We start from the raw sequence: 11,171 nt of genomic DNA, 5'->3' as shown, positions 1-11,171 counted from the left end.
ACCTAAATTTTAATATAAATAAATATTTTAATTATATAACAGCCACAAAAGTAATTGTGGACAGTTCTACAATGTAAATAAATAAAAGAGCAAAATATAATACTCTTATTAAGTCGGACCATCAATACATTTAGATTTTGAGATGTGAATATTATTCGGTATTCTAATAGCATTCGGGAAAAAACATGAACAGTTAAAAGAGAAAACGTTGTTCGTGGGCAATAAACGAGTATTTAGTCCTATTATTTTCGTACTAAAATTATATCTTAATTTTTCTACATTAACTATATAAACTGGATGCAAGTGTGTTTTTTTTTTTTTTTTTTTTAAATTTTTCTTAAAAAAATTGTGTTGGATTTAGTAAATAGTTATTCCGTAATAAACAAAAGATACAAATTTTCTACTCTAAACAAATAGATAGATTTATATAAGAAATGGGCTAAAACATTAATAATTAATTTCCAGTTAATGAAAAAGAAAAGAAAAGAAAATTCATTGAACGTAGAGTGGAGTGACGAGCAGCAACCAGGAAGCGAGGAACCCTTTGTACTTCTTTGACTGCTCTCACGATCCCATAATTTCTTTCCTCCTCTTTTTTATTTTGTCAAATTTGGCCTTAAAATATATCATTCCAAGGTGTATAGGTGCATGCATTAAGCAACAGAAACTCTTTTATCCATATGTAGTCGCCATATTAATACACACACACGAAATACCTACTGAGAGATTTATATATTTTTAGTATAGATTCAATTTTATTAAACAAGATTTTCAAATATGTTGATTTTGAATTTTCAAGAACTGAAGAATGTTGACTCACATTCTATCACTTAATTGAAGAATGGGATTTTAATATAATGAAAATAAAGAGCTTAGAGTACATTAATCTTTTTATTTTTGTAGATTAATTAATTTATATGTAACACCCAAATTATTATTTTTTTTTGTTTTATTTTTATTTTTATTTTTTGTATTTGAATTTTTTAGATTTTAATTTAATTTAATTTAATGAAAATAAAAATAATAATAATGATAAAAATTGGGTAAAATTATTATTTGGATTTAATTAAAATTGATTTTGAGAAAAATGAGTGAAAATTTGGATTCTGATAGTGTTTTTGAACAAAAAATTAGAAACTGGGGGGTCAAAACGCAATTTGAAAAAGTTGTGCCACGTCAGCAGCCTTGGGCACACTAGGACACGCCGCGTGGCAAGGAAACGCTGACACGGGACGAGCCACGTGGGCGATCCGCGTGCGCGCGATCGGACGGCCCAGATCCGTTCCCACGTACACGGACGGCCCAGATCAAATGTGCGCACGGACGGTCCAGATTTCACACGTACGGACGGTCCAGATTGCATCGCGATGGACGGTTCAGATTTAATTCTAAATAAATCGCGATCGGACGGTTCATATTTAATTTTGATGGACGGTTGAGATTAAAAGACAAAGAGTATAAATAACCCCACCCACACCTGACCACAAAACCCTAGCCGCCAGTGTCTCGTTGGAGAAGAAGAACCAGACACCGCCACCCGCCGCCGCACCAGAGAATTTTTCGACTGCCAATCGAGGTAAATTTTCTCCCCCTGTCTCGTTTTTCGATACTAAATCCGTCTATGGCCAAACCGGAGCCAAACCACCGGCCAATTGGCCGAAAAACCCTGCTGAAATCCGGTGGCGGCGCCGCGACTTCCCTTTGTTTTTGCCTCCGATGAGGCCCTTCTTGGTCTCCGTTCGATACAATTTTTATACCACCGTGATCACCGTTCTTTTCTCTACAAGTTGACCAGGGCAAAACATCAAAACGCGACTCACACCGGAGAAGCCGCCGCACCCGATAGCACCGCCGCCGGTAAGTCTCAGTTTTTCGTGATTTTTTGGCCCACCGAGGGCTCTAGGGTTGTTTTATTGCAGGGACCAATGCAAGTTTGGCCGAATTCGGCCGAAAACGGCCAATCCGAGGCGGATCGCCGCTACAGACAGTGGCGCCGTCACCGGAGCACGGCGGAGCTGCCGTGTAACGGCCCCGGAAATTCAAAATGAAATGTATATTAAAAATATCAAATGCGGAAGCGAAGTCAAAAATTCGATTAACATCCCTTACACTAAAACCAAAAACGTGCTCACAATATAAAAGATCAAACTACCTAAAGGAGAAACTTGAAAGTAAAAGCTACAGATATGACTATGGAGTCTTTAGGCGTCCCCTCTGTCGTCCTCCTGCGGAACCGGCTCGGGAACAATGTCTTCCTGATCTGAAATGATTAAATAAGGAATGAGCTACACTAGCCCAGTAAAGACATCACGACATCTCACCGTCACGGAGGTAAAGGTGGGTAGAAAACACAAAAAGACCAATGGAGCATAATTTACAACAAATCCTTTTATCAATAATAAAACCTTTACCATTCACTTACCTCGGTGAAATTCATAAAAACAATATACGAAAGCAATAACATCATCATCATCACGAAATCATATATAAACTGTATAACATAATACTTATCAAGGCTTTCGTAATTCAATCGTTACACAACATATTTTCCTCATTTACCAGCCCACTAGTATCCATGGGGATCCATAGGGGTCCCGCTACCCGTTAACCCTTAACACTTGAAATCACATTGCAGGGCCGTCCCCATACCCCGTCCGGTATGGGCGCCAAAACACATAAGATCTCCATACCCCGTCCGGTATGGGAGACCACAATCCCGGTAGGGTTCCCTACGGACCCGGTCCGTCCACCATCTCCCAGGATATCTAGTCAGGCTGACCACATTATACAATTACCCATTTACATAATCTTTCATTCTCTTTTCCCTCAGTCAGCATCATCAATCCACATACAAACAAGTAAAACGGTAATTTATGCCAAACAGACAACATACAGCATCAACATCCCAGTCATTCGATCCATAATCAGTAAAACAGTAAAATATACACACGAAACTATAAAATGAAAACATCAAACCTCATATTGCATTTAAAACTGTAAAACAGGCCAAATAACAGTTAACCGACAAACACACTAGACTCGGGCTCCATTAGCGACCTTAAGCAATTTTCACACATTCGTTGATTCATGAAATACCGTTTTATCATTTATTGAACTTTAATACCGTGATAAGAGATAGGGTGAGGGGTCCTTACACGTTTCGGGGTCCGAACACGGCTTCACAGTGCGCCTACAGGCTGTCCCTAATTTTCCCTGAATTTTTTTCGGGGAACTGAAATGCACTACTGGTACCTGCACGTGTTCCAAAAAATCCCAAATTAGGCCCAGGACCCCTTTCGGCCAATATCGCAACTCCGGCACGGTGGCTCCGCCGTGTTCCGGCGACGGCGCCGCCGCAAGCGGCGGCGATTCGCCTCGGTTTGGCCGTTTTCGGCCGAATTCGACCACACTTGCATCGACCCTTGCGATTAAACAACTCTAGGGCCCTCGGGGGGCCAAAAAATTACAGAAAACTTAAGCTTACCGGCGGCGGTGCTCTCGGGTGCGACGGCTCTCCGGTGAAGTTCGTGTTTTGGTGATTCGGCTCCGATCAACCTGTAGAGAAAAGAATGGTGATCATGGTGATATAAAAATTGCATTAAACAGAGGCCGGGAAGGGCCTCATCGGAGGCAAAAATCGAGGAGGGGCGCGGCGGCGTCGCTGGGTTTCGGCCGTGTTTTTCGGCCGTTTGGTCAGGATTTTGGCTCCAATTTGGCCATAGGGGAAATCAGCGTGGAAAAACGAGTCGGGGGTATGAATTTTACCTCTATCGGCGATCGGAAGTCCTTCTGGTGCGGTGGCGGGTGGCGGCGGCCGGCTTCTGGTTCGTCTTCTCCGGCGAGGGCAGGCGGTTAGGGTTTTGTGGTCTGGTGTGGGGGTCTTATTTATACCCTTTTGCCTTTTGATCTCAGCCGTCCATTTTGATTTAATTTGGGCCGTCCGTTTTTGATTGAATCTGGGCCGTCCGTGCGATTGCATCTGGGCCGTCCGATCGCACGCTTGATCTGGGCCGTCCGATCGCGCATACGCGGATCGCCAACGTGGCCTGTCCCGGATCGACATGGTCTTGCCACGTGGCAGGTCCCGGTTGGCCGGGACTGCTAACTGGGTCTGCTGACGTGGCTGCTGACGTGGCCCTTCTTTTTTTTTTTTTTTCTCTTCAATTTCTCGGGCGCTACAACTCTTCCCCCCTTAAAGAAATTTGGTCCCCAAATTTGCCTCGTTACTCTTGATCGAACAGATGGGGATATTGGGCCCTAAATTCTGATTCTAGTTCCCAAGTAGCCTCCCTGGGCGTGTGGTTCTGCCACACAACTTTTACAAATGATATTTCCCGGTTGTGGAGTATTCTGCTCTCTCGGTCCGTGATACCGACCGGTACTTCTTCATAAGACAAGTCCTCTCGGAGTGGAAGCGGTTCATGAGCCAAGACATGAGAAGGGTCCGGATTGTACTTATGTAGCATAGATACGTGAAACACATTATGAACCCAGGAGAGCTCAGGAGGCAGTGCAAGTCTGTAGGCAGTGGTACCAATCTTGTCTAAGATTTCAAAGGGTCCAATATATCTGGGGTTTAATTTTCCCCTCCTGCCGAACCTACTAATTCCCTTGAAGGGGGTGACTTTAAGAAACACCCGGTCGCCTTTCTCAAAGGCCAGGTCTCTCCTCCGGGTATCAGCATAACTCTTCTGCCTACTCTGAGCTGTCTGGATATTCTTCTTGATCTTGACTATCTTGGACGTGGTTTCTTCTACCAAATCTGGGCCAAACAATCTTCTATCGCCCACTTCCTCCCAACAAATCGGTGACCTGCACGGACGCCCGTATAGCACCTCGTATGGGGCCATGCCGATGCTTGCTTGGTAACTGTTATTGTAAGCAAACTCTATCAGGGGTAGGTGGTCGTCCCAATGGCCCCCGGAGTCAAGGACACAAGCTCGGAGCATATCCTCCAGCGTACGAATTGTCCTCTCTGATTGTCCATCGGTTTGGGGGTGGAAGGCAGTACTAAGAGACAGCTTTGTTCCCATAGCTTGCTGGAAACTATTCCAAAACTAAGAAGTGAATCTGGGATCCCTGTCGGATACCACTGTTACTGGAACTCCATGCAGTCTGACTACCTCCCGGATATATATTCTTGCCAACTTGTCCAAAGGATCAGTCATTCTGATGGCCAGGAAGTGGGAAGACTTAGTGAGTCGGTCAACAATTACCCATATAGCATCATGTCCCAATCGTGCCTTGGGTAGTCCCGATACGAAGTCCATGGTGATGTGTTCCCACTTCCACTCTGGAATCGGTAAAGGCTGAAGTAACCCGTCCGGGCGTTGATGTTCTGCTTTGACCTGCTGACATACCAAGCACTTAGATACAAAGTCGGCTATATCTCTCTTCATCCTATTCTACCAGAACCGAGGTTGCATAGTTTGGTACATTTTCGTACTTCTTGGATGCATGGCGAACCTTGAACTATGGGACTCTGTCATGATGTCTCTTTTTAACTCACTGTCGTCTGGGACACACACTCTGTCCTTGAAACGAATCAATCCGTCGGCAGAGATCTGAAATTCTGAGCTCACTCCCTGTTCTGTATCCTTCTTGCGGGTTACTAGGGCGGGGTCGACTGACTGGGCTTCCTTTATTCTTTGGATTAACTCGGGTTGGACTGCTAGGTGGCCCAAACATGTAACTCTTTTCAGATCTCGCAGGCGAACCTGCTGCGTAGCCCCAATGGACCTGCATTCTAAAACCATCAGATGGGCTAGGGTGCCTGCACTTTTCCTGCTGAGGGCATCGGCCACTACGTTGCCCTTACCTGGATGGTATAGGATGTCACAATCATAGTCCTTGAGGAGTTCCATCCACCTTCTCTGACGCATGTTGAGATCCTTCTGAGTGAAGATGTGCTTCAAACTCTTATGATCGGTGTAGATCTGAAAGGTCTCTCTATACAAATAATGGCGCCAGTTTTTCAAGGCGTGTATGATTGCGGAAAGCTCCAAGTCATGGGTAAGATAGTTCTTCTCATGATTCTTTAGCTGTCTAGACCCATATGCTATAACCTTTCCATGCTGCATCAGGACACAACCCAGGCCTAGATAGGAGGCATCACTATAAACTGTGTACCCTCCTGATCCACTCGGTAGAGCCAGCACTGGTGCAGTAGTCAGTCGCTTCTTCAACTCTGAAAAACTCCTTTCGCAGTTCTCATTCCATTCAAACTTTGCATTCTTCTTTTTGAGTCGGGTTAGAGGAGCTGCTGGACTAGAGAACCCTTCGACAAACCGGCTGTAATAACCTGCCATCTCTAGGAAACTGCGAATTTCCTTAACTGTTGTCAGCCTTTCCCAACCAAGTACCGCTTCAACCTTTTCGGGGTTCATCGACACCCCTTTCTTCGATATAACATGTCCTAGGAAGGCGGTTTGCTCGAGCCAAAATTCACACTTGCTCAACTTTGCATACAACTTCCTTTCCCTGAGTACCTGTAGGACTTGGGCAAGATGATGAGCATGTTCTTCCCTACTTTTTGAGTAGACTAAAATATTATCGATGAACACGATGACAAATTGATCCAAGAATTCTCTGAAGATCCTGTTCATTAAATCCATAAAGATGGCCGGGGCATTGGTTAACCCAAATGGCATAACCAGGAACTCATAGTGTCCGTACCTGGTTCGGAATGCCGTCTTGGGGATGTTTTCTGCTCTCACTTTTACCTGATGGTAACCTGATCGTAGATCTATTTTAGAAAAGACCTGTGCACCCTGCAACTGATCGAAAAGGTCATCAATCCGGGGAAGAGGGTACTTGTTCTTAATTGTTACCTTGTTTATCCTTCTGTAATCAATGCACAGTCTCAACGTTCCGTCTCCCTTCTTTGCAAAAGTAACCCCGGCACCCCATGAGAAAACGCTGTGTCTAATGAAGCCACTGTTTTGTAGCTCAGTGATCTGTTTCCTTAGTTCTTCCATCTCGATGCGGCTCATTCGGTAAGGAGCTACCGAGATGGGCTGGGTTCCTGGCTGTAAGTGTATGGTGAACTCGACCTCTCTGTCCGCTGGTAGACTGGGCAGTTCATCCAGAAATACGTTTGGAAAGTCTCGGACTATTGGAATCTCTTGGATATAAACTTCTTTATTGGGTTTACCTAGTTAGAGAAAATACAAGATTAAGGCACTGGGAATTAAGAAAAAAAAGAATTTGCCATTAGGGGAAATCAGTACCGAATAATTTTATTAACTTGTAAATGGCTACTCGTTGGGAGGATTAAATACAATCTTTTTGTTAAAGCAGTCTATGGTGGCGTGATACGCCGCTAGCCAATCCATTCCTAGGATTACATCAAAATCCCCTGTGTCTAACCCTATCAGGTCTACCCTCAATTTCCTATCTGCTATCTCCACGGCACATGCCCTGTAGACAACCTCTCCTAGTAATGTCTCCCCCCCAGCGGTAGATACAAGCAATAATGAATCAAGTCTATCAGGTGATACACAAATTTTAGAAGCAAGAACATGTGAAATAAAAGAATGTGATGCACCAGTATCAAACAAAACATGAGCAATATGGCCAGAGATAGTATACATACCATGTACCACGTCTGGGTCTGCGTCGGCATCCTTCTGGGTAAGGTTGTAAACTCTGCCCTGGATTGGAGGCCTCCCTTGATTCTGGTTCCTAGGGCACTCCCTTGCATAGTGCTGGGCACTGCCGCATATGCAACAGGTGTTGTTGAGGCAGTAGCAGGGTCGGTCCCCATGATCCCTGCCGCAGTACTAGCAGATCTTCCCACGTGCTGCCCCCGTAGCCTGAGGAGGGGCCTGGACGGCGGGTCTGGGCCTCTTACTGGGTTGGACAGGCATAGTAGGTGCTGGCCTGCGGAGCGGGGCTGAGGGTTGGGAACTTCCCGCTAGCTGAGGGCGGGTGTCGAAGCTCCTTTCTATGATCTGCGCCTTTGCCAGGACTGCCGAATATGTCTCGAGCTCCATCACCAGTAAGTGCTGTCTGATCTCCGGGCGGAGACCCCACTGGAATTTTCTGGCCTTTCGGCCCTCATCCAACAATGTCTCCAGGGCATGTCGACCCAGCTCCAGGAACTTACGGGCATACTCCGATACTGTCATATTTCCCTGGACCAATTGAGCAAATTCCATTTCCTTTAGATGTTGGATGTGTTTAGGGAGATACTCTACATGGAAGGCCGCTAGGAACTGCTCCCAAGTAACTGGTGCAGGCAGGGTGGCCCGCTTGAGCTCCCACCAGCGTACTGCTTCCCCTACCAGCATGTAGGAGGCAATGGCAGCCCTCTGCTCAGGAACTACTCCCAAGGTCTTGAAAGCTCTCTCAGTCTCTGCCAGCCAGTATTGGGCCTCTTCGAAAGAGGATCCCCCTGAAAAAGTAGAAGGGTTCAGTCTTCTGTACCTCTCTATGAAGCCGAGGTCGATCAAGAAAGGAGTGGGGTCCCGAGGTAGAGGGACTGGGGCCGGCTGAGGGTGAACTGGGGGACCCTGTGGTGGCGCCTACTGATGTGGTGGGGGTACTGGAATGTGCTGTGGCGGCACCTGTTGGTACCGTGGCTGCGGTACCGGGTCGTACCGCGGTTGTGGTGCCGGGTGGTACTGTGGAGGAACAGGCTCCTGCCGAGGTGGCTCGGGATCAGCCTGCTGTAGCGGGGGCTCAACCTGCGCTAGCGGAGGAGGTCCCGGTAACTCCCTTCTCTCCTCTTGCCTTCGCTGGGCAGCTACGAGAGCCTCCACCATCTCGAATAGTCTATCTAAATCCTCCCGAAGTGAACTATCTGGGGCCGCTCGGTTTAGTGGGGGCCTTCCTCTCCTCATTCCCGTGTACCTGCATTCACAAGGAGTGATTGAGTAACGATATATCGGTGAGTATTTCTCTAAGGCACTATTGTGTAAGAGATGGATCCGAGGAAATGCGGCTCTGATACCAACTGTAACGGCCCCAGAAATTCAAAATGAAATGTATATTAAAAATATCAAATGCGGAAGCGAAGTCAAAAATTCGATTAACATCCCTTACACTAAAACCAAAAACGTGCTCACAATATAAAAGATCAAACTACCTAAAGGAGAAACTTGAAAGTAAAAGCTACGGATATGACTATGGAGTCTTTAGGCGTCCCCTCCGTCGTCCTCCTGCGGAACCGGCTCGTTAACAATGTCTTCCTGATCTGAAATGATTAAATAAGGAATGAGCTACACTAGCCCAGTAAAGACATCACGACATCTCACCATCACGGAGGTAAAGGTGGGTAGAAAACACAAAAAGACCAATGGAGCATAATTTACAACAAATCCTTTTATCAATAATAAAACCTTTACCATTCACTTACCTCGGTGAAATTCATAAAAACAATATACGAAAGCAATAACATCATCATCATCACGAAATCATATATAAACTGTATAACATAATACTTATCAAGGCTTTCGTAATTCAATCGTTACACAACATATTTTCCTCATTTACCAGCCCACTAGTATCCATGGGGATCCATAGGGGTCCCGCTACCCGTTAACCCTTAACACTTGAAATCACATTCTAAGGCCGTCCCCATACCCCGTCCGGTATGGGCGCCAAACCATAAACCTCATTATCCCGTCCGGTATGAGGGTGAAACGGGCCGTCCCCATACCCCGTCCGGTATGGGCACCAAAACACATAAGATCTCCATACCCCGTCCGGTATGGGAGACCACAATCCCGGTAGGGTTCCCTACGGACCCGGTCCGTCCACCATCTCCCAGGATATCTAGTCAGGCTGACTACATTATACAATTACCCATTTACATAATCTTTCATTCTCTTTTCCCTCAGTCAGCATCACCAATCCACATACAAACAAGCAAAGCGGTAATTTATGCCAAACAGACAACATACAGTATCAACATCCCAGTCATTCGATCCATAATCAGTAAAACAGTAAAATATGCACACGAAACTATAAAATAAAAACATCAAACCTCATACTGCATTTTAAACTGTAAAATAGGCCAAATAACAGTTAACCGACAAACACACTAGACTCGGGCTCCATTAGCGACCTTAAGCAATTTTCACACATTCGTTGATTCATGAAATACCGTTTTATCATTTATTGAACTTTAATACCGTGATAGGAGATAGGGTGAGAGGTCCTTACACGTTTCGGGGTCCGAACACGGCTTCACAGTGCGCCTATAGGTTGTCCCTAATTTTTTCTGAATTTTTTCCGGGGAACTGAAACGCACTACTGGTACCTGCACGTGTTCCAAAAAATCCCAAATTAGGCCCAGGGCCCTTTCGGCCAATATCGCAACTCCGGCACGGCGGCTCCGCCGCAAGCGGCGGCGATTCGCCTCGGTTTGGCCGTTTTCGGCTGTTTCCGGCCGAATTCGGCCACACTTGCATCGATCCTTACGATTGAACAACTCTAGGGCCCTCGGGGGCCCAAAAAATTACGGAAAACCGAAGCTTACTGGCGGCGGTGCTCTCGGGTGCGGCGGCTCTCCGGTGAAGTTCGTGTTTTGGTGATTCGGCTCCGATTAACCTGTAGAGAAAAGAATGGTGATCACGGTGATATAAAAATTGCATTAAACGGAGGCCGAGAAGGGCCTCATCGGAGGCAAAAACCGAGGAGGGGCGCGGCGGCGCCGCTGGGTTTCGGCCATGTTTTTCAGCCGTTTGGCCGGGATTTTGGCTCCGATTTGGCCACAGGGGAAATCAGCGTGGAAAAACGAGTCGGGGGTATGAATTTTACCTCGATTGGCGGTCAGAAGTCCTTCCGGTGCGGCGGCGGGTGGCGGCGGCCGGCTTCTGGTTCGTCTTCTCCGGCGAGGGCAGGTGGCTAGGGTTTTGTGGTCTGGTGTGGGGGTTTTATTTATACTCTTTTGCCTTTTGATCTCAGCCGTCCATTTTGATTTAATCTGGGCCGTCCGTTTTTTATTGAATCTGGGCCGTCCGTGCGATTGCATCTGGGCCGTCCGATCGCACGCTTGATCTGGGCCGTCCGATCACGCATACGCGGATCGCCAACGTGGCCCGTCCCGGATCGACGTGGTCTTGCCACGTGGCAGGTCCCGGTTGGCCGGGACTGCTGACTGGGTCTGCTGACGTGGCTGCTGACGTGGCCCTTTTTTTTTTCTCTTCAATTTCTCGGGCGCTACA

The sequence above is a fragment of the Carica papaya genome, chromosome 6 (assembly GCF_054855325.1).
Source record: "Carica papaya isolate Zhongbai chromosome 6, ASM5485532v1, whole genome shotgun sequence".
NCBI lineage: Eukaryota > Viridiplantae > Streptophyta > Magnoliopsida > Brassicales > Caricaceae > Carica > Carica papaya.
The sequence above is the reverse complement of the archived record's forward strand: the minus strand, read 5'-3'. Positions refer to the sequence as shown.